General features: G+C 40.4%; 1 protein-coding gene across 50 annotated transcripts in view; it reads left to right on the forward strand.

The window, feature by feature from the left end:
• Positions 1 to 19,937, forward strand: part of BBX (BBX high mobility group box domain containing) — a 148,912-nt gene that overhangs the window by 39,235 nt on the left and 89,740 nt on the right. Inside the window, exon 3 of one of the 50 annotated variants that reach the window (XM_074596731.1) lies at positions 906 to 1,029. The exons of the other annotated variants lie outside the window; for them this stretch is intronic. The gene's annotated coding sequence lies outside the window, so the exon portion shown is untranslated. The remainder of the gene's footprint in view (positions 1 to 905; positions 1,030 to 19,937) is intronic. 50 annotated transcript variants of the gene reach the window in all.

Below are 19,937 nucleotides of genomic sequence, written 5' to 3' on the forward strand. Positions count from 1 at the left end.
GAGTTAAGAGTTGAAAACATCATCTGCTTCTTTCCTTGCCCTACTAAAGTAAACTGAAAGCCCATAGCAAAATGTGGCACATTGACTCTTCAGATTTTTTGAGTAATACTTTAGAGTACCTTAAGCTGCAAAAAGATGCTGTCCAATGAAAACTTTATACAAAACAAAAAATGTATTTGCAGGAGAGGAACAAAAGGAATAATAGTTTCAGGATAAGAAAGAAAACGTATTTAAATGTTCCTATCAAGCTTGCACAGCATGAAATTCAGTTGGCTTTTATAAAGCTGGAAGGATTGAAACTACCTACAATCCCAAGCATAAAAAAAAATAAAATAAAATAAATTGGCAGTTTGGTTTGATTGTCTTCCTTTTGGAGGGAAAAATAAGTTTCTCTCCTCTTCCTGTAAGTGGAGAAGCTAGTTAATGAGAGTAAATCACAAGAATAATGCTTTCTTTGTTAGGCAAATTACAGCAAAATACAAGGGACCTAACACCTCTAGAGTTGATGCAGCTGGGCCATGACCGTGGTTCTGTAAGCACACAGCTTCTGCTGGTGAGGACAAGGAGTTACTGCCCCTATTGCAGCGCTGGCTGACAGTGTTGATGGACATGGCGTAATGGCAGCAGCATTCTCTGGGGACTTCTGTCTGGGATGAGACTGGGAGAGCCTCACTGGGAAGCGCTGTTACAGCTGTGGAGGGATGGTGCAGGGAGCTGGTGTGGTGTGCTGCCTCTGGACATAGTCTTCCCTGATGGCTAGGTAACCTGAGTTGAAACCCTGGCAGCATCTGAGATTTTTCAGATGTGAAACTTGAGTATGACAGGGTATGTTGGGTTTTTGGTTTTTTTTTTTTGTAATGAGGGCTAATGCTTCACAGGGCCACTTTTTTTTTTTTCCCCAAAAGCAGCCCAAAAAGATGCTACCAGAAAAACTTGTGCATTTCAACTAAGGATGAGCAGGATCCACTGCAGAGTAAAGCTACTCAAAATGGATCCCTCCCCTTTCATCTGTTAGATCACTACTGTAAGGTAAAGCATTTTTTTTATGATATCGGGAGGTTAAAATATTTTCGAATTGAAGGGATATCTTTATGCAGATGTTCGAGCAAAATTATTGTTTCCCAAACTAATTCAAAAGTGAAACTGTCTGTAACAGAAGTGAAAACAATTGAATTGTCCTGTTCTCAGCTGGCTACAAGAATGTACGTTTTCTTAAGTTTAAAATGATAGTAATGTAGTTATAAGTGCACCATATGTGACTAAATTACTTTCTTTTTGCGATTGATGGTGCCCCTTGAAGCTTGTTAGTGTACAGAGTAACTCAGAAATAGCAATTGGGTGTGTAAACACCTGGAAGTTTCTTGGGTAAAACTGCAAGCAGATTACATGAAGGCCTATGTGCATTGACAAAATCTCAGTCAGCAGTAATACCTCCTGTGTTGGTGGCACTCACTCAAGAATTATGTTCTTGTTGGTCAGGGCCAGTAAAGAGTTACTAGATTTAAGCTATTTCCTCCCTCTTTGAGGCTGCAAGAAGGCAGCCAACTAGCCAGGCCCCATTTGGAAAAGACTGTGACATATTCTAACAACACAACTGAGGCCTTCCCATCTGTGTGGTTGTTTATGGCCCATTCAGAATGGTCACAGGACTAAGACTGTGGTACAGGCTTTCTGAATTAGATGCTGGGCTTTCACTGAATGTCTGACTCCGAGTCTCTGGCAGGTTCCGTTAAGCTTTGTGAATTCTGAATCTGCACATGGAAGTGTTCGCTGCTTCTGGTGGACCTGCAGTGAGACAAGGGATCCAAATTGCTGTGTTGCTGAAGTGGTGGTTAGGCAGAGGAAAAAGAGGTGCTTTCTGACTGAGCTTTCAGAATAAATGAATATATTTTAAATGTTATCAGCAATTTATACTGTTGCTTCTGATTAAATTTCCTGCAGTATGGGTTCACAAATGTACATAAAACAAATAAATCCTTTGCTCCTGGCAGTTCTGAGAGAGGTATTTCAGCTTATCCTGCAGGTCAGCAAGCTGAGGAATGATAGGAGGGCAGGACCCTTAGAGAAAAGCATCTTCAGTTGACTGATACTGTTTAGCTGATTTTTTGCTGAGTAATTAAGGTGCAAAGAGGCTGTCTTGAGATGGTTAGGCTTCAGTCAGTAACGTGTTGGTTTCAGGGTAGTCAGCCTCCTTGAATTATACCTGGAAATAATTCTGCAAAATTGTGCCATCTCTGGAAAATGAGTATAATATGCTCCCTTTTTGAAACATTGCAGGGGGGTGCGCTGCTACCCAGCTAACCAAAGTTCTCAGGTAGTCTGTGGTAAGACCTTTAGGAAAGACAAATTATGACTGTCTTCTGGGATCATAAAAGCCTGATCAATATAATAAACCTTTTATCAAAAGGAAGTCTGTCAACTCAGGTATTTGCAGCATTACCAAAGTACAGCCATGCTTTGGCTGATCTGCGTATTAAGAAGTAATAGAAGCTCCAGAAGGAACTTCACGTATTAATTTCGATGCACAAAGGTAGGTAGATATTTTAAGAGTGGCTGTGATATTTTGCAATTTCTTGGGTTTTTAATTCCAGTCTGACAGTATTCATCTTCTGCATGGCTACTTTGCAAACCAGCCTGTTGTGTGGTGTTTGTTTGTATCTTGCACATACCTGCAAAAATGTATGTGTAGATATATATGTAAACACATATGTCTGTGATAAAAAAGTATGTGCATCTTCCTTGTAACAGTGGGATAAGTGGGCTTGAGTGACTGTTACTGCTTCTCATTCACGCTTTGCAGTTCACTGAAAGCACGGTGTGAGCTAGGGCAATGTGACTTGGCCTAGCACAGTATAAATCGGTAGGTCTCTACCACTGTCTACTACTCATTTCATCAGTGAAACTTTTTGGCATGGTATTTTAGACCAGCAGTGAACTCGCTCTTTCCAAAGAGGATCTTACATGTAAAATACATAAATAAAATAAAGAAGTAAAATTAGAAGGGATTAAATTTGTGTGAAAGTCTTAAGAAAAGAGTGGCCTTACCCTTCATATGATGTTGGCCAGTTAAGACTGCAGAATATCAATATTATTTTTATTGACAGTACAAGTTAGGCCTGTTTAAAATCTAGAAAAATAGATCTAGGCTGTGCTTGTGCAAACCTCGGAGTGCAGCAGAGCTGTTTTCTAACTTCCAGGCACCTCCGTGACTGGGCCCCTGAGCAGTGAGTGGCAAGAAACAATTCTTGGTGACGTACTGACCCAAAAGGATAAGGCGTCCCCCACCTTACAGAAATAAATGTGCTTCTGAGCCAGTCTTTCTCCAGGTCCTCCACGTAGGGCAGGTCTGACCAAGACTTAATTTGCTAGACCTGTGAACAAGCAAGGTGGAGGTGTTGCCTGCTGCGATCAGAGGGTGGCTGAGCTAAGTGATAGCTTTAAACATCGCTTAGCTGCTGCTCGTGCCATGCCATTTTGAAGGAACCTTCTCTATTTAACTCTGGCACTAAGGCTTGCAAGGCCCATTTTTCATTCTTTCACTTGTTGGTGTAGTTGTGGTACCACTGTTTTCCACCACCGACTGCAGCTTGAAGTAGGTCAGAGCTCCTTAACAATACCATAATGATTTGCACTTTTCTAGCACTTTTCACTTGAATTACCCAAGTGATTTATAGGATTGATGAAGAAAACCAAGTGACACCTTTCTGACTGGGGTGACTGAGGCAGATAGAGGCTCTGAGTCACAGGGAAGTTGAGTATGAATTTAAGGAAGTCTTTTGGCTCATCCGTGAGAGGTCTGAAGAACCCATGGTTCCTGATTTTGGGGGCGGGGAGGCTACTGCTGCCAAGACTAAGTTATAAGATGTTAAACTGCATAGGTAGAGCGTGTGTGTGTGTGAGGAAATTGCGTGTGTGAGGGATATTTAACATCCTGGTGCTCACAGCGTTAGCTCACCTCTGAGCAACAGTACAAGCATTTAAAAAGAAAAGATGTAAATAGCAGGCTCTGCTCAGTGAAGGCAGAGTAGCAACACTTTCTTCCAGAGCCTGGCATTAGTGTTGCAGCAAAGTGATTTCCAGAAACAAAAAGAAACTTAAGACAATATTGCTCTTTGGTGGGGTGCCTGCAGTTCAGTTCTCAACAGGTGGCACAAATTAACAGAGTAACAAAAATGGATCAGAATCCAAGTTTGTTTCAAACTAAGGTGTTTATGTAAAAAATCAGTACTGATTTTTCAACTTTTTATTTCTAATACAGCTCAAATAACCATTCATCTGGGTGAATATTTGAGGTTTTCAAATAATTATACTGCCTTAAATTTCTGGAGCTTACCTGACTGGAGGTGTTGAACAGAGAACTGATAAAGCATTACAGATTTTTATGAAGACTAGTAAGATTTTTGTAGGTGTTAATACTGTTTTTCAAAGTGCTATTTTAAATCATACTTTGAATACCTGTTTAAGATATCACAGTTCTTACTGAGTTTTGCGTGATGGTTCTCCCATGACTGAGATACCGTGCCTAAATACTTAGGTGCTTTGTCCAAACCTACACAGCCAGTTTGTGGAGGAGGAGGGTTGGGAAGGGAGTAAGATCAGTTAGCTTGCTGTGCCGCCGCTTTGCTCTTTAAGCGGTGGGCAAGACTTGAACTGGTGCTTTGCATGTGTAATGACGTTATATCTCTTTGCCCACCCCTGAAGAGGAACAGTGAGCTACATATGGGTTAGAACCTACACATCTGTGTCTACTCCGAAACACGTTTAAGGAGGACAGAACTTGAATTTGCCCTTGACGGGGGCCAGAAATGGGAAACTAACGCTTACGGTGTGGTAGGGAATATGAACATGGAACACCATTAACATGGTTGCTAGGACCGTATCAGGGTTCAGATACTGGACCTTCAGCTGGAGCTTCTGCCAGCAGACTGTTGTCAGTGCTGCAAGTGGTTTAAGGGTTCAAAAGACTCGTCTCTTGCCCTGACAGCCAGACTGCAGAAGCTGGTGAGGCTGCAGGAATTATCTGTGACCACTAGATGACTCCTTCAGCCTGCTGGTACGTAAAGTCGGAGCTGAAAACAGCTGTGGAGGTGAAGAGCTGGTACGGGAAGGAGAGGACTGTTCTTGCTCTGTTCTGAATGAGATGCACCAAAATTAACGGGTTATGTATCTCACAACCGAAGGAAGTGTTAACATGGTTTTTAGTTTAAGTAGTTACAGGATAATATATACCTCTGGAAATCATTAATTTGTGAGGTTTGTTGATATGTACTTTGAAAGAATTTGCAAAACAAAGGTCCAGACCTGCTTAAGGTCAGGGCAGATTTATTGAGGCAATGAACATGTGAAGAAGCTAATTTTATGAGTTGTACTACTTCTTGACTAGACTACAAGTGATATCTGGTTTTGTGTCAAGCTCTACTGTTACAACTCTTACTTTGCAAGCTTTCAAAAAAAGAAAACCCACAAAAAACTCCACCCAAACCAGCAGCAACATAACGCTGTCTTTGCCTCTTTTGCGTCTTGTAGATGGATGGTTGAATCCTGTTAGGCTGGAAAAAATTTGAACAGACTGTGTTGAAGTTAAGGCACAGGCAGAATTTCCACAAACTCCCTACAGACTTCACTGCATACTCAGAGGGTTCACTCACCCTACAATGCTCAGGATTAAATAATTTCCCTGTCATTTAGAGACAGCATAAACAATGCTTCAGTTTCATAAACATGTATTTGCCAATGCCTCTACTAAGCATATAGTCACTTTATCAAGGTAATTGGATGATGAGGTGGTACTGCTGTTTCCCCTTGTGTTTTTCTGACATCCATTTTTATTTCTGAGGTTTAATAAGGAATCATTAGTTGCCATTAAATATGGCCAGTTTCTGGTGCAAAGTGTGTGCTGGATATAGCAGTAGTGCACATGGCTGATGATACTTATTTCTTCAGTATTGTTTTTGTCAGCCAAGAATCTCATAGAGATGAGCCTTGGCCCTGGACTATGGCTTGATCTGGGAAGTTTTTATGTTATTCTTTGAAGCTGTAATGTTTGAGTGCTTCAGTGTTCATTGTAAACATAGCACTAGTCCTGTTCTTAAACTTAGTACGCATTAAGGTCATATATCTGCTTTTAAGTAAGGGTCAGGCATACCACCCTTTCCACTTCTATCATATTTGGAAGCTTTCTTCAGATAAAGTTTTCCCTTTTCTCTTTTTAAATCATAGAATCATAGAATTGTTAGGGTTGGAAGGGACCTTAAAGATCATCTAGTTCCAACTCCCCTGCCATGGGCAGGGACACCTCCCACTAGATCAGGTTGCTCAGAGCCTCATGAAGCCTGGCCTTGAATGTCTCCAGGGATGAGGCTTCCACCACATCTCTGGGCAACCTGTGCCAGTGTCTCACCACCCTCATGGTGAAGAACAACTTCCTAACGTCCAGTCTGAATCGACCCATCTCTAGCTTTAATCCATTCCCTCTAGTCCTACCATTACCCGACATCCTAAAAGGTCCCTCCCCAGCTTCCTTGTAGGCCCCCTTAAGATACTGGTAGGCCACTATAAGGTCTCCTCAGAGCCGCCTTTTCTCCAGACTGAACAACCCCAACTCTCTCAGTCTGTCCTCATAGGAGAGGTGCTCCAGCCCTCTGATCATCCTCGTGGCCCTTCTCTGGACACGTTCCAGCACGTCCATATCTTTCTTGTAGTAAAGGCTCCAGAATTCAAAGCAGTACTGCAGGTGGGGTCTCACAAGAGTGGAGTAGAGGGGGAGAATCACCTCCCTTGACCTGCTGGACACTCTTCTCCTGATGCAGCCCAGGATACGGTTGGCTTTCTGGGCTGCTGGTGGACACTGACGGCTCATGTTGAGCCTCTTGTCCACCAGCACCCCCAGGTCCTTTTCTTCAGGGCTGCTCTCAAGCCAGTCACTGCCCAGTCTGTATCGGTGCTTGGGATTGCCCCGACCCAGATGGAGGACCTTGCACTTGGTCTTATTGAACTTCCTGAGGTTGGCATGGGCCCACCTGTCCAGACTTTCAAAGTCCCTCTGGATGGCATCCCTTCCCTCCAGCATGTCAGCTGCCCCACACAGCTTGGTGTCGTCAGCAAACTTGCTGAGGGTGCACTCTATGCCACTGTCCATAAGACCTGTTGATAAATCCAAAACCCCTTCTGAATTAGCTTCCAAAAATGCAATTTTGGACTAAGTTGAGCCTTTGCAAACCAGCACTAAAATTTTCTTGATGCATACCTCTGTCCATTTTGAGGGTTATGTTTACCCAGCAGCATGTTGGAGTTTAGTTCTTTGGATGTGTTACAAAGACGTAATATAAAAGCAGCTGTTACATGGGATTTTCAGTTACTTTCTATTTATGCATGTAGGATGTGTATAATACATACAGTTCTTCATATATATGCAAACATCCCCTATCTTTCGCTTGCTTTCTCACTTTCAAAATACACATACCTTGGCATACCTGCGTAGGCATCCTTTCCTTTCTCCCTACCTTCTTTTCCTCCCCAAGACCCCATACTTTGGGATTTGTAAATTTAGAAGCCATGCTATAGCAATTTCATACTGTTCTAAAGGGAAACTGCATGATCCATAATTTAAAACTAGACTAATATTTGTAAATGAAGTATGATAAAACTGATGAGAAATATTGAAATAAGGAAACTGGGTTTTGGCATTTGCTTAAATCATTTCCATCCTTCTTGCTGCTGACATTTCATTATTTTATTTCTTACACTGCACGTTCCATTTAACTTGCTTTCTGAGATCTCCATGTTTTTCTCTATTTATTTAAAAGCCATAATTTTAAGGACATACTTTGCCTTTCTTAATTGAAAGGGCAAGGAGGAAGGTTCAGGGGCAAGGCTAGAGAAGAAGCTGATCACCATCTATTTAAACTTAGTTGGTTTGGGTGAATTCCATGCTTTAATCTCTTATGTGCAGCAAGAGAAATAAAATTATTAGTAATAATTATGCTGCAGCATCTTAATATCAAACTAGCAAAATAAAAAAAAATTAAAGGAAATTTAAAAAAACCCAACATAATCCTGTAGTTCCCATTAACTTCTCACTCTTAAAACCGTTTTATTGTTGGATTTACACTATTTTTCCTGCTGCTGTCAGTGATGGTTGTAGATATGAATAGAAAGCAGCACGTAGCATGGATTCAAGTGAGGTGAATGAGCTGCATTAGAAATTTAGCAGCTTGAGCTAATCTGGCAGTGGAAATGACCTGAGAGACTTAATTTTATTTAGAACTGTGGAAAGGCAGAGGCATGCACATGTGTCGGTCCCATCTCCCCCGACCTCTGCCAGGTCCCTCTTCTTGTTCTCCTGGGCCCCAAATGATGTGCTGGGATGTGTGCAGGTTGTCGGCTGTGAGGGCATCTGGCATTTTAAAAATTATTTGGCCTACTGCAGCAGTTGGGAGCACAAGTGACGGTGCTATATTTTATGTTCAACCTCCTCTCTCAAGTGACTGAATTAAATCACGCAGCAGTGCTGACAGCGGCAGGGAAAAGGCTGAGCAAGGTGCTGTCATCCCTCTGCAGACCTCTAGCTTGCAGGACTCTCTGTGCTTGCCTGCCTGCCTTTCTGCTCCTTCCTTGTTCATCGGCTATCATGTGGTGATAGAATAGCCAGTCCCTTTGATATCTCTTTGTTCCAACCCTTAGTATAGTAAATTTTCAGAATGGTCAATTGGTGTACTATGTAATGTTGTGTCTTGGTGTGCAAAGTCCCAGGGAAGGGAGTACTGAGAATGGTTAGGCTGAGACAGATAATGAGGGTTGCACTGTGTTTATTTAGGGGAAAAAAAAAAACGAACCACACAAAACAAACTCCTTGAGAGTCTGAGAAACTTTGTTGAATGAAGAGGAGAATTTTATTTAAGACAAGATTGTACAGCAGTTTTACTTACACAAGTTACTGGATTTAGGATTAAGAAATAAAGCTTCATATATTTCTTGTCTGCTTCCAACAGTTTTCCCCTTAAATACAAGCATTTAATTATGAATTAAGACTTAATTGTAAACTTGAAATTTTGTAGAGAACTCTTTGCAGATGTCTTTGAAGAAGTTGCCTTTTTCATTTCTGTATTGGATTAGATAGCTGTAAAGTGAATATGTCTTAAAACAAGAGCTCCTAAAACTTTGAATTGTTCCTGCAAAAACCCAGAGTATTTTCATGCCTTAACCTTGTATTTTGCAAAGGTCTGTACCTGTATTGCAGTCAGCTGAAGTGGAGATAACATTGCACTAGCGCTTTCATGGAGTTTCTGACAACTGGAGTCTTTCCCAGTGTCAATTTTAGAAGTCAGGTTTTGTTTCCTAGTGCCAATATTGGCACAGTTCTGAGATGGGTGTATTTAGTCTTCATTCTGAACAGGGTACGTTCTTTGATGTGCATCCAGAAAATTGTTTTGGTGTGGGTGGGATTTCTATTGTACATGGGCACGGGGGTTCCCTCTAGGATTAGATTTCCTCATCCTCCCAAAGCTGCTCTGAGATGAATGCTTTTTGTACTGCTGAGAATTGGATTTGGTGTAAAAGCCTGTTCCAGTGCATTGCGTAGCAACTGCCCAGGCCACCCTACGATGCATGAGAAGTCCTCCCCAACCAGGGTGACCAAACTCCTACCATCTTCTTTACCCTTGCTGGCCTTCAGAACAGGAAACGTGTAGGAGAAGAGTGCTGTAATACTTAAATAGCAGTTATTAGTACTAATACCTCATTTTAGGATGATACTGGTGCTAATTTCTGATTTACTGAAGATCTTTGAAGTCAGTCATAATCTCAGTCCATCTCCTCACCAGCATAGTATTTCCAGGTAATTTGCAACTAAACAATCTTATTTATGGGTTGTGGCGATGCATCATGCTGGACAAGATGACACATTGGCTTTTTGCATGTGCAGTAGGGAGGATAAAGAATCTGTATTGATTTAATATCCCTAACTGAGGTTGCAGCAGAAACTCTGCATAAACTGGTGATAGATACCTCAAAGTAACACCTCACACTGGCCAGGCTGGCAGCCAGGAGTCTTCCTCAAGCAGTTGAAAGTTGGTTGAGTTTCCAAAGAGATGAACTGTTTGTAGCAGGGCTTTTACAGCCTGAGATGGGCTGCAGCAGGTCCTGTGTTGAAGTGAAGTCCTGACGGTAACTAATTGATATGTATTCTGAATTTCTAAATCATTTCTGTTATTCCCTCTCAAATGTAAAGGAGCAGCAAAACAGTCTTCAAATACAGTGCTTGATATTTATTTGAATGTAATAGCCATTACATCTGTGTGATTGACAAGTTATCTAAGTTTATCTTGTGGTCTGTTTCTGCGTTAAGCACTTCCATTAAATTTGGTAGAAGTCTGTAATACCTCAGTTTGTAATAGAATACAGAGCAAGTTTCATAGATGGGATTGCACAAACCTGTTAAGTGTTATTCATTTAGAAAAAAACCCCAAACACAAAAACCTCAACCTGGCATTCAATATGCATAATTTTGTGTATGCAAGAGTTCTGCAGTCATCCTTGGCATTCTGCTGTTGACAATCTGTACCACTAGAATGGGTAATACTGAATAGTGTTCTTTACACTACATCGTTGTTATATTATTTTTCCACAACAGCTGAATCTTACTGCAAATGCTTCACAAATATGTTAACAGTACTTTCATTATTATAGAAGAAACAGCTTTTACATTTATACTATGTTGGAGACTCAAAGTATACTTTTTTTTTGTGTAATAGACATAGACATATACAGATCAGGCATAGTAAGGAAGTCCAGCTGGAAGCCTGAAGAGTGTCTTGATACCACTTTTTCCTACGCTAGTATAGGCACAAGAATTGGAACAGGAGTTTGAGGGGGGGGTTGTTGAGAAAGCATGAAAATTAGCAGTCCCATCTTCATCTATTTTTGTTTCCTGGCAGTTTTATTAAAAAAAGGCATTTTTTTTTTAATTAAAAAACACTTAAATAATAACTAGACGTCTGTGGCCTTTCCTTCCACCCCCTCAAAACCTGTTTTAGTTGTCCACTCTGATAAGGTCTATAAGTGCATGATTACATAGCATTGGCGAGTGAAGGAACATACCATGCTGTTCAGCAAATACAGTCTACAAATACAGGTTAATGGTTAACTACACTTAAGTCTGGAAATGATCGAATAGTAATTACAGTTAATTATGAGACGATACAAGTGCATTGCCATGCAATGCCCTCAGAACACCGTGTAACTTCAAAATGTTCATTAGGAAAGGGATTTGAGTATTACAGCATTGTCTTAAGACAGAAGTACTGTTCTTCAGTCTGAAATCACCGAAGAGCCTTCATGGCTAAGTCTGGCGTTAACGTGCAGGCTCAGCTCCTTCAGTGAAAGTTCATATGTGTATCTCTAAAGAAAAATTCATCTGTTTCCATTTTAACGGCAGTGATAACAACTTGTCCAGCTGCATGGTTTGTGCCTGTGCTTGGCCCCAGAGCAGCGCCTAGAGCAAAGGTAGTTTCTCCTGATGCATTTTTGGAACTCCTTTGGAGTTCGTCCCTCTTAGAGTTGCCTTTAGGCAACTCCTAGCATGCTGCGTTTTGGCTTCTGCGTATCTCTTGGCTATGCACCAAGGTGTGATGTTTAAGAGTGCGCTGTGCTCCCCTATGACTCTCCTCTTCTGGGGCAGCCTCTGGGAAATCGGGATTTTTATAGCTAGTTTTTCCTGCCTTTCTGCCCTCAAATAAGAGGCCGTGGCAGAGCAAAGAATTGGCTCTCTTGATGATTTTTTTTTTTCCAAGACAAAATGAATCTGTTCTTCATCCCATGGTCTATATCCTTTTTATAATACTGCTAATAATTTTTATTATTATTGGTTTGCACCTTCTGCTGAAAGTCAGATTCTGCAAAAAGATTGTAGCTTGTATGACAGGGGCTTCTCTGCGCGGCCAAAGTTTCACAGGGTCAACAGGAGTGCTGCAACGAGTGAGGGCTCAAAGGCCACAGCTCTTAAGTGTTGATCTTGAGAATATTTACACTTAAGCATAACTTCTCCACCAAAGCTCCCTTCTGTTGACTTCAGGGATGACTTGTGCATTTGAAATGGAGCTCAAATGTAAGCACTCACAAGTTGGTGACCACAGGAGGGGGAGGCAGAGTGTAAATGTACTGCTGTGAAGGGTGGCGTTCATTTTCCTGCCCCCAGGGTATCCACTGGCCACACAGGTGTTCTGCCCAGCCTCCAGCTACTGCTCCAGAAGGGTGGGCATCTTCCGGGGGTCCCGTGGCATATCTACCAGCCCCTGGGGAGGTCTTGGGTACTCCAGTAGTTCTCACGTGCTCACAGGCACTGAAGGCCTGTTTTTAGGCAACATCATCCCATCCTAACTAGCTTGACTGTATCTTAGAGTAATGAAATCTTTACTGAACAGGCAAAATTGAAATAAAGGTACTGCCTTACAGACTTTAAAAAATAGCTTTTCTGGAACTCTTAATAAAAACGCAATAATTACTGAAATTGTTTTCAGGGTCGTGACCAGCTGCTGGATCAATCTCCCAAGGCAGTCATGATTATCCTGGGTGGTTTTCCTTAATACACTGAGGATGCTCACAGTGTTGGAAGACATGTTAAGGAAGAGGTTGCAGGACTGATGGATGACAGTGGTTGAGTTGGTCTGTGTGTGGTATTGACAGAGGGGAACAAAAACCAACATTGTCCTTCAGCCCATTCAGGTTGCTTGAGTTCTCTGTCAGCCTTCCAGTTAATAATGTTGTTTAAGAAACAGCTCTGTGGTATCTGTAAATGCCGTTTATGAAGAGGGGAGAAAGTACTTATAGAGATGCTTTCTGTAATTACATATTAAAATAAATACTTGCATCTCTGAGTGATTGCACAAGGCAATTAAGGACCCATGACATGAGCATTCCTTAAAAAAAAAAAGTTGATTTTCTTTTTTCTTTCATCCTTGTAAGTTTGAATTGTTTTTTAAAGTGATTTGTAACTGACTGCTCACTGTTATGGTGAAACTAATTTTGGGTAACTAATCATCATTGAATTTGTAACATCATAAAAAGGCTACTCCTGCAGTGAATTTAAAGTTGCTTTCTATTGTATAGTACAGAAACAAATATGTGATTTGTCAATGGAGAATAATAATCCCTACCTGACATGTAACGCTCCTTATTGCTGCATTACTGGGGCTGTTCACAGAGGAGTTAACCAGTGTTGTCCCTTGTTTTCTAGAAAGCTGGAACAGGATGGACATCCTGGGGTGCCAGTGCTGGGTCAGTCTCACATGGCCTCTAGATTTTTTTCAGGAAAAGCCAATTATGAGCTGCAGCACTAAACGTAACAAACTTCCCTAATTAAGGCCCAGAATTTCAGGTGATGCCTACTGAGAGAGTATGCTTCCTTGAGGATTCCTGTGTAGGAAGGTTTTCCTCATGCAGCTGACTCCTCAAAGGGGTGGGCACCATCACTGACCAGTATCCAAACATATTCATTTTCATGGGTCTAAATAGAAAAAGCTTTTGGGAAGGCCATGAGACCCTATCTAAGCATATGGCTTCTTGCCAGCAAAGCTCCACTGGATTCATAGTAAGATGATGCTGCCATCCCAGCACAGCTCCTTTTTATTGCACCCAAATTTAGGTGAGGGCTGCCTTGAAACTTGAGCTATTACCTCTTCTGCGTCATTTCCGTGGACCTGAAGAGGAAGGAAAGGACTAAAAATGTAACTGCGGGCACACTTAGATGAAAATTATCAAAGATCGCAGAGCATCACAAATCTATACATTTATAGCAAGTTTATGTAATTTGTGCATAAAACTTCGTGTCGTGGTAGTTTTAATGTTGTATTCTTGAGATGAAACAGGAAAAGCAACTGGGATTATTTTTTACCTTTAAAAAAAAAAAGCTTTATTTTAAAACTTTTATAAGTCTGTTTTTAAATACATCTCTGTAGACTTGTGATCATACTTAGAATAATATCTTTATTTCCTTAATTTAAATGCAGTGCCTCCCATTTTGAGACAAAATCAAACTGGAGAGGGGTTGGGAAGAAGGCAGGCTCACTGTGAGAGTTCCTGCTTTCCTTCAGATTTGTTTGGATCAGAAATCTTACTCGGCTGTTGTGCTTCAGTAAAACCATTGGCTCTGTCAGAGATGGTATATTGGAAATGTATCCGGATACAAACACACTGGATATGTTTGGAAAAGTGTCGTTTTCTTTTTCTGTCGTTTACCTTGATTGTAACCTTTCTGTATGTGGGTTAATCCTGCTGCTCTCAGTGTGTGTAGCTACTGGTTTTAATAGAAAGCCTGATAAAGGGTATGCACATTATCTTCTAAATATACACAACAGTGGGTAAATGTAGAGGTCATGAAAAACAAGTCTTGTCTAAACTAACTAGGAAAAATATTTTTCCTGCAATTTATTTGGTACATGTTTCTGTACTTTTCTAGATTCTCAGAGTGCCCAGCATCTAAATTCTTCAATCCCCCCTCTCCCGCCCCTCCCCGACTTTGGGGCTTCTGTGGGAAGCCTGTCCAATAAAACTTGGAAGATAACTTAGGGTGACACTTCTGAGATTTTATTTATTTTTGTACACTAGGAAATAACAGACTGCAAAGCTGTTGGCTAATGCTGGAACAGCATGTTGGGGGCAAAGTAAATTCTTACTGTTAAATTGATGGGGGGTGTGTATATATTTTTAATATCTGGGCCCATTATTTAGACCATCTTTTATAATCTGTATAATCACAAGGTGTGAAAATAGAAGTAACCATTGTAGTTGGTTTTTGAAACTGACAGCTGCAACATAGGAAAAGGTATTTTAGTGTCGAGGAGTATTTTGCTGCACTATGGTTGGTGGGGTGGAGTAGGGTTTTTTTGGTTTGGGGTTTTGGTGTTTTTGGTTTTTTGGTTCAAGATTTTGTCGAGTGAGTGAATTTAACAAAACTTTTTTGATACTTCTTTTTTTCACCTCGTGCATCATCATTCAGTATTTAAGTGTTCTGTAGGATTAAGAAGAATTAATAGTCATAATTTTTCTGTTCACTATACTGTTTTTCAGTCTCTTGTAAAAGAGCTCTATTTTTTTTTATACTAAAGTCTGTCAGATGATTTAAAAACAAAACAATGGTGAAGGCTTAATCATTAATTTTCTTTATTTCTTTATGTTATGAGGGCATGTTCGTGCTTTTTCCAATTTATTTTAGGCATTAAAAGAGAATTGTGTAAGGATAAGGATCCTGTTGAGCTGAACATAGCACAAATGAGTGAGCCGTGAAAGATAAATGGTACTCCCAAGCACTAACCACATAGTCACAGTTACTTTAGATTATTAAATGACATGGTTATAGTTCCCGACACAGGAGTGCAGCAGCGATTTTTTGCACACCTGTCTGTCCGTCTGTCTGCTCCACCAAAACACTTCTGCAAAACTAGAAATGCAGCTTGAAAGGTGGCTGGACTAACTCAGGAAGAATGCCATTGGGAGATGGAAGAGAGTGCTTAGGAATTCCCGGTAAATTCAATGTTATCGTATGGAAAAGGCTTGTCAGGCTGCAGGCTAGTTGTAGGGTTTCTGTGACAAAACTGCTGAATGCAAAAGCTGGAAGAATGATAGGAATGTGCATTGTTTGTCCTGCTCAACAGCAGCTTAGGGTAGCGGAGTTAATCGGGTTCTTCCTGGGGTTTTACTGTGCTTGATAAAGTTAATTTTAGGCCTGATTCTGCCTTGTCTGGCAGCTCTGCCATCCTCTTGGGCTGAGTGTGGGAGAAAGGGAAACGGGTCACAGGCACAGAAACTGGTCTTGCAGACAAAACCTGGCGGGCAGCTTTGGTGACGCGGCGCTGAGGCGGCGATCTGTTTATCCGCTTGTTGTTCTGTTGGCTCGGCAGTGGTAATGGGACTAAGAACTAATAAAACTCTTTCTGTCGTTAAAGTGAGCGCTGACAGGGAGATCATCTGCTGAGTCAGAGAACGTCAGTTTTATATCACTGCTTTTAGGAGTGTGTGCGCTTAGGGAAAGGATATTTACTCCTAATGCAATTTTGTGCACATGTATTTTCTCCATTTTGTATAGTAAATAGTAGTTTGGCAGTGCAAAGGTTTTAATTTGAGACAATCCAATTTAAATATATGTAGTTAAAGAAATCCAGATAAGATTTTGAAGTGAGTGTACACGTACATCTGTGCTGGCATTGAAATGTCCCTCATTACTACTGCTTGCGGAATTAATGAGACATCAGTGTATCGATGTATTTATTTATTAAATAACATGTAAGTTGCTGTTGTGCATAGGAAGACTGGACAATTTATCCAAAAAAAAAAAAAGTGTGTGTCTTGTGGAGTATAAAGTAGTAGTATAACAAACTTCACAGAAAGCTTAAATTTTCTTTTGCAGTCTCCTGCTTGTTCAGGTTATGTGTGTGTATATATAAAATATAAACAACATATATATAAAATTATTTACTGTATACATATTTTGTATATTGCATACTGAATAGGAGGCTTGAAAATCTCCCCCTCTTCCCCAGCACTGGGGTTATAAAAGTGAAATCTGAGCCCATGTTCAGGTTTCTCTCTAAATATCTTCATGGTTCCATCAAACTCTGGCCAGGCAGTTTGCTTCTGCCTAACACTTCACTATTTCAGGAGGCCAGGAGTTTCCATGTCATCCTTTAATATGCGCTGGTCTTTCTTCAGCAGATGAGGAAGGCAGTTTCAACTGCCTATATAATTTTATTACAAATGGGTTGGGGTGCAATGAGGAATATGACTTATAAGCTGTATTACAACTTTATCCTAGACTCTGAATGTCATAGTGATACAGTGGGCAGCTGAACCTTCTCATTCTAGCACCGTTCCAACCGTTTGGGGAAAAAAACCCAAACAACAAAACCCAGTATAAAAACTAGGCATCCAAGAACAGTGGTTGCTTACTGATGTGCCCTTCTTTTTAATGGAGTAGGACAAGGATGCTTTTTCAACTTTGTGGTTTTTCAATTCCCATGCATGTGACTTTTATGTTTTCAGACGTTCCTCTGCAGCTATAAGCTTTGTCATCTTTTCCTCTGAAGGAAAGCAGAAACCACTGGATTTCAAGAATTTGCGACATGCTAATGGAATTATTGTACCATCTAACTTTCCATATCTGTGTGCCTGAGTTGAACACAGAATATGATTTGGAGGTATGAAAAGCTACTTCCCCAAATACCACACAGCGAGCTATAAAGTTGTCTAATCTGACAGCATGGGTGGAGGTGTTTCTGTTTCCATTCCCAGGGTGACTTTTCAGTCTTCCAAGTGTATTCCATTGCATGAGGAGCATCTTTAAGAGGATCAGGGTTCAGGAACCATTTCCTTAGTAATCTTCTGCAAGACACCTGAAGTAAATGACTCATCCGATAGTGCCTTAATGTTCTTGGCCTTAACCTGTAACTTAGGGATGCCAAATGTTCGGTTTTGCAATATGTAGTTACAGTTTGTGAAGAGGTAGTTTCCTTTTCTCCAGTTGATTCAACCTCAAATCAAACATATATTCCTTTTGAAAACACAGTTCCTCTGATCTCCTTTTTTGATGTTTGAATTTGTGTGTTTCCTTTCAGATCCTAAAAAAGAGCAAATCCCACTTGCAGGTTGGTGGGGTTTGTGTGTGTGTGTTTGGAGTTTTTTTCTTTGGTTGGTTTTTTGTTTGTTTTATTTTTGTGTCGTTTACTGTCTGTGTCTCACCTAGAGCAGTTTGCATGTCCTCAGCATTCCATGCAGCCCAAGACCTTCCTGTAAGATTAGGGGGTTTTGTTTGTTTGCTTTCCCCTAGCAAACCATGCGGCTTCCATGGTGCTGAAGAAAACCAAATCAGACTGGCTTAATTTTGTTCTTGATGAGACCAAGTTTGATAAACTCCACAGTCAACTTATCTTTATGGTGTGAATCCAACATTATTACATGCTTTTTTGTTTGTCCCACCTTGTCTTAACAAGCCAGAAACATCAGGATTCAAGTGTTTTAATGCTCAAGGGCGGGGGGCCGCCGGGGGGGGGGGAATACTGCTTTAATATTACTCAGTATGCATATTTTAGTCACTAGAGGGCAGACTTGTACTTCTCTGAATAAATGAGTAACTGCAAACTAATAATTAATTGGATCCAAAGAAGTAGAAATAGTTGCCTAATGAAAATAAGTATATTTGATGCATTGTTTTTTTGAATAAAGCAAATAAAAAAAATGGCCCTTTTCATTTTAGTTAAAGATGCTTCATCAAGGATTTCATTGTTGCTATGTTTTCTGAATTGCTTCAGAGCTCTGAAATTTGCTTGCTCTGATTTACTTGAAATAACATTGACGGGATTGGTGGGCAAGCTTGATACCCTTCCGTCTCCCACTTTGTATGTCCATTACCTCATAGAAACCGTGTATATGCATATGTTCTGTGCTCAAAGTCTGCTGAGTCCACTGAATTTTCCTTTCTGTGAGCTAACAAAAGAATATTGCAAATAGATATTGGACTGATACTTGGGGCCGAAATTGCCATTATTGCACTATATCTCTGTAATTCTTTTCCCAGTGTGAAGTTTGAAGACTGTTCTACCATGCAGGTGGGAAGCATTTTGCACTGGTATAAGAGATGACATGCACCAACAAAGAATAAAGCCAAACTTTCTTTTTGACATATAACATAGGAAATATCTTCCAATTAATGGCTTTAGTAATTTTCTTTGAAATGACATTGAGATTAATGAAAAGCAGCCCTCTCCCCCCCAGTCTTAGAATTTCCTGTCTACTTACTTGCCTTTGCTGCACTTTCCCTTTTTTATCCCCCATTAGCGTGTAGGTTAATAAAATGGAGTAACAGAATTGGTTTGCACAAGACTGTCTTGTAGATCATAAACATAGCTCAGTTTATTGCTTGTTACCTCCTATTTCAAAAACAGTGAGAGAACATCTGGGATGTGCCTATATTGTAGTAAAAGGTTTATTTAGCAATGGTGTTACCAGCTTGATTAGTTGATAGAGACGTTAAGTGTGCTGATACCTGGCATAAGAATGCCAGTGGGGAAGGGATTATCAGCTATTTGTGATAAAATTCCTTTTCATACACAAGAATTTATAAAAATAGTCTTCAAAGAGATGTTGCTACTAATGGTTCCTCCTTTCATGGGTTTTATGCTACATAATGACTGTTTTAAAGGTTCAGCTCTTAAAATTATGTTCACTTAAATTCTTGACTTTAAAATTCCTGACTTTAATTAAAGTAACCCCCCAATGATTCTATTTAAAAACAAACAAACAAAAAACCCACAAACAAAGAAAAAAATAATCTTGCAAGTGCAAGTCCTTGAAGCTTCAGAGTTAGACACCAAACTACCGAGTTCGTAATGACTTTTATTTGAAATCATATAATTGTTTACTAAGTCCCGTTTGCCTGGAGTCTCCTCTGGTCTTAAGGTGTTCTCTCTGTAAGATAATATCTTCTACTTACCTTATTAATAGTATAAGTATCTTGATAGATGACAGCAACAACACCGAAAGGGCCTTTTCTTATCTTTCTTTTTCCCTGAGCTCACTTTCTATTGGTGCATTTTCATTTTTGACTCTTCTAGTGTGAAGACTGGTAAACATCCCCCTGCGCAGGCCCTGAGAAAAGAGCAGTGACCTCAGTTATGCACAGCCATACCTCTCAGTCTTGGCAAAGACCTGTCATGAGTTGCAATGTTCAACAGAGACGAAGCAAAGGACATACACATTTTTCACACATAAGATTTAAAATACAGTAGGATTTCTTCCTTTTAGTACAAAGAACTCTTTCAACATCCTCTTATTATCTGCCTTTGTTTCTTAGCTGAATAATTCCTGCAGCTTGGGTGAACGGACACTAAATTTGTGTGGCTCATCTATAAGGGCTAAAATGTGAGATGAGTAATAGTTAAGAAGAATATATG

Source organism: Larus michahellis, chromosome 1 (genome assembly GCF_964199755.1).
Source record: "Larus michahellis chromosome 1, bLarMic1.1, whole genome shotgun sequence".
Lineage (NCBI taxonomy): Eukaryota > Metazoa > Chordata > Aves > Charadriiformes > Laridae > Larus > Larus michahellis.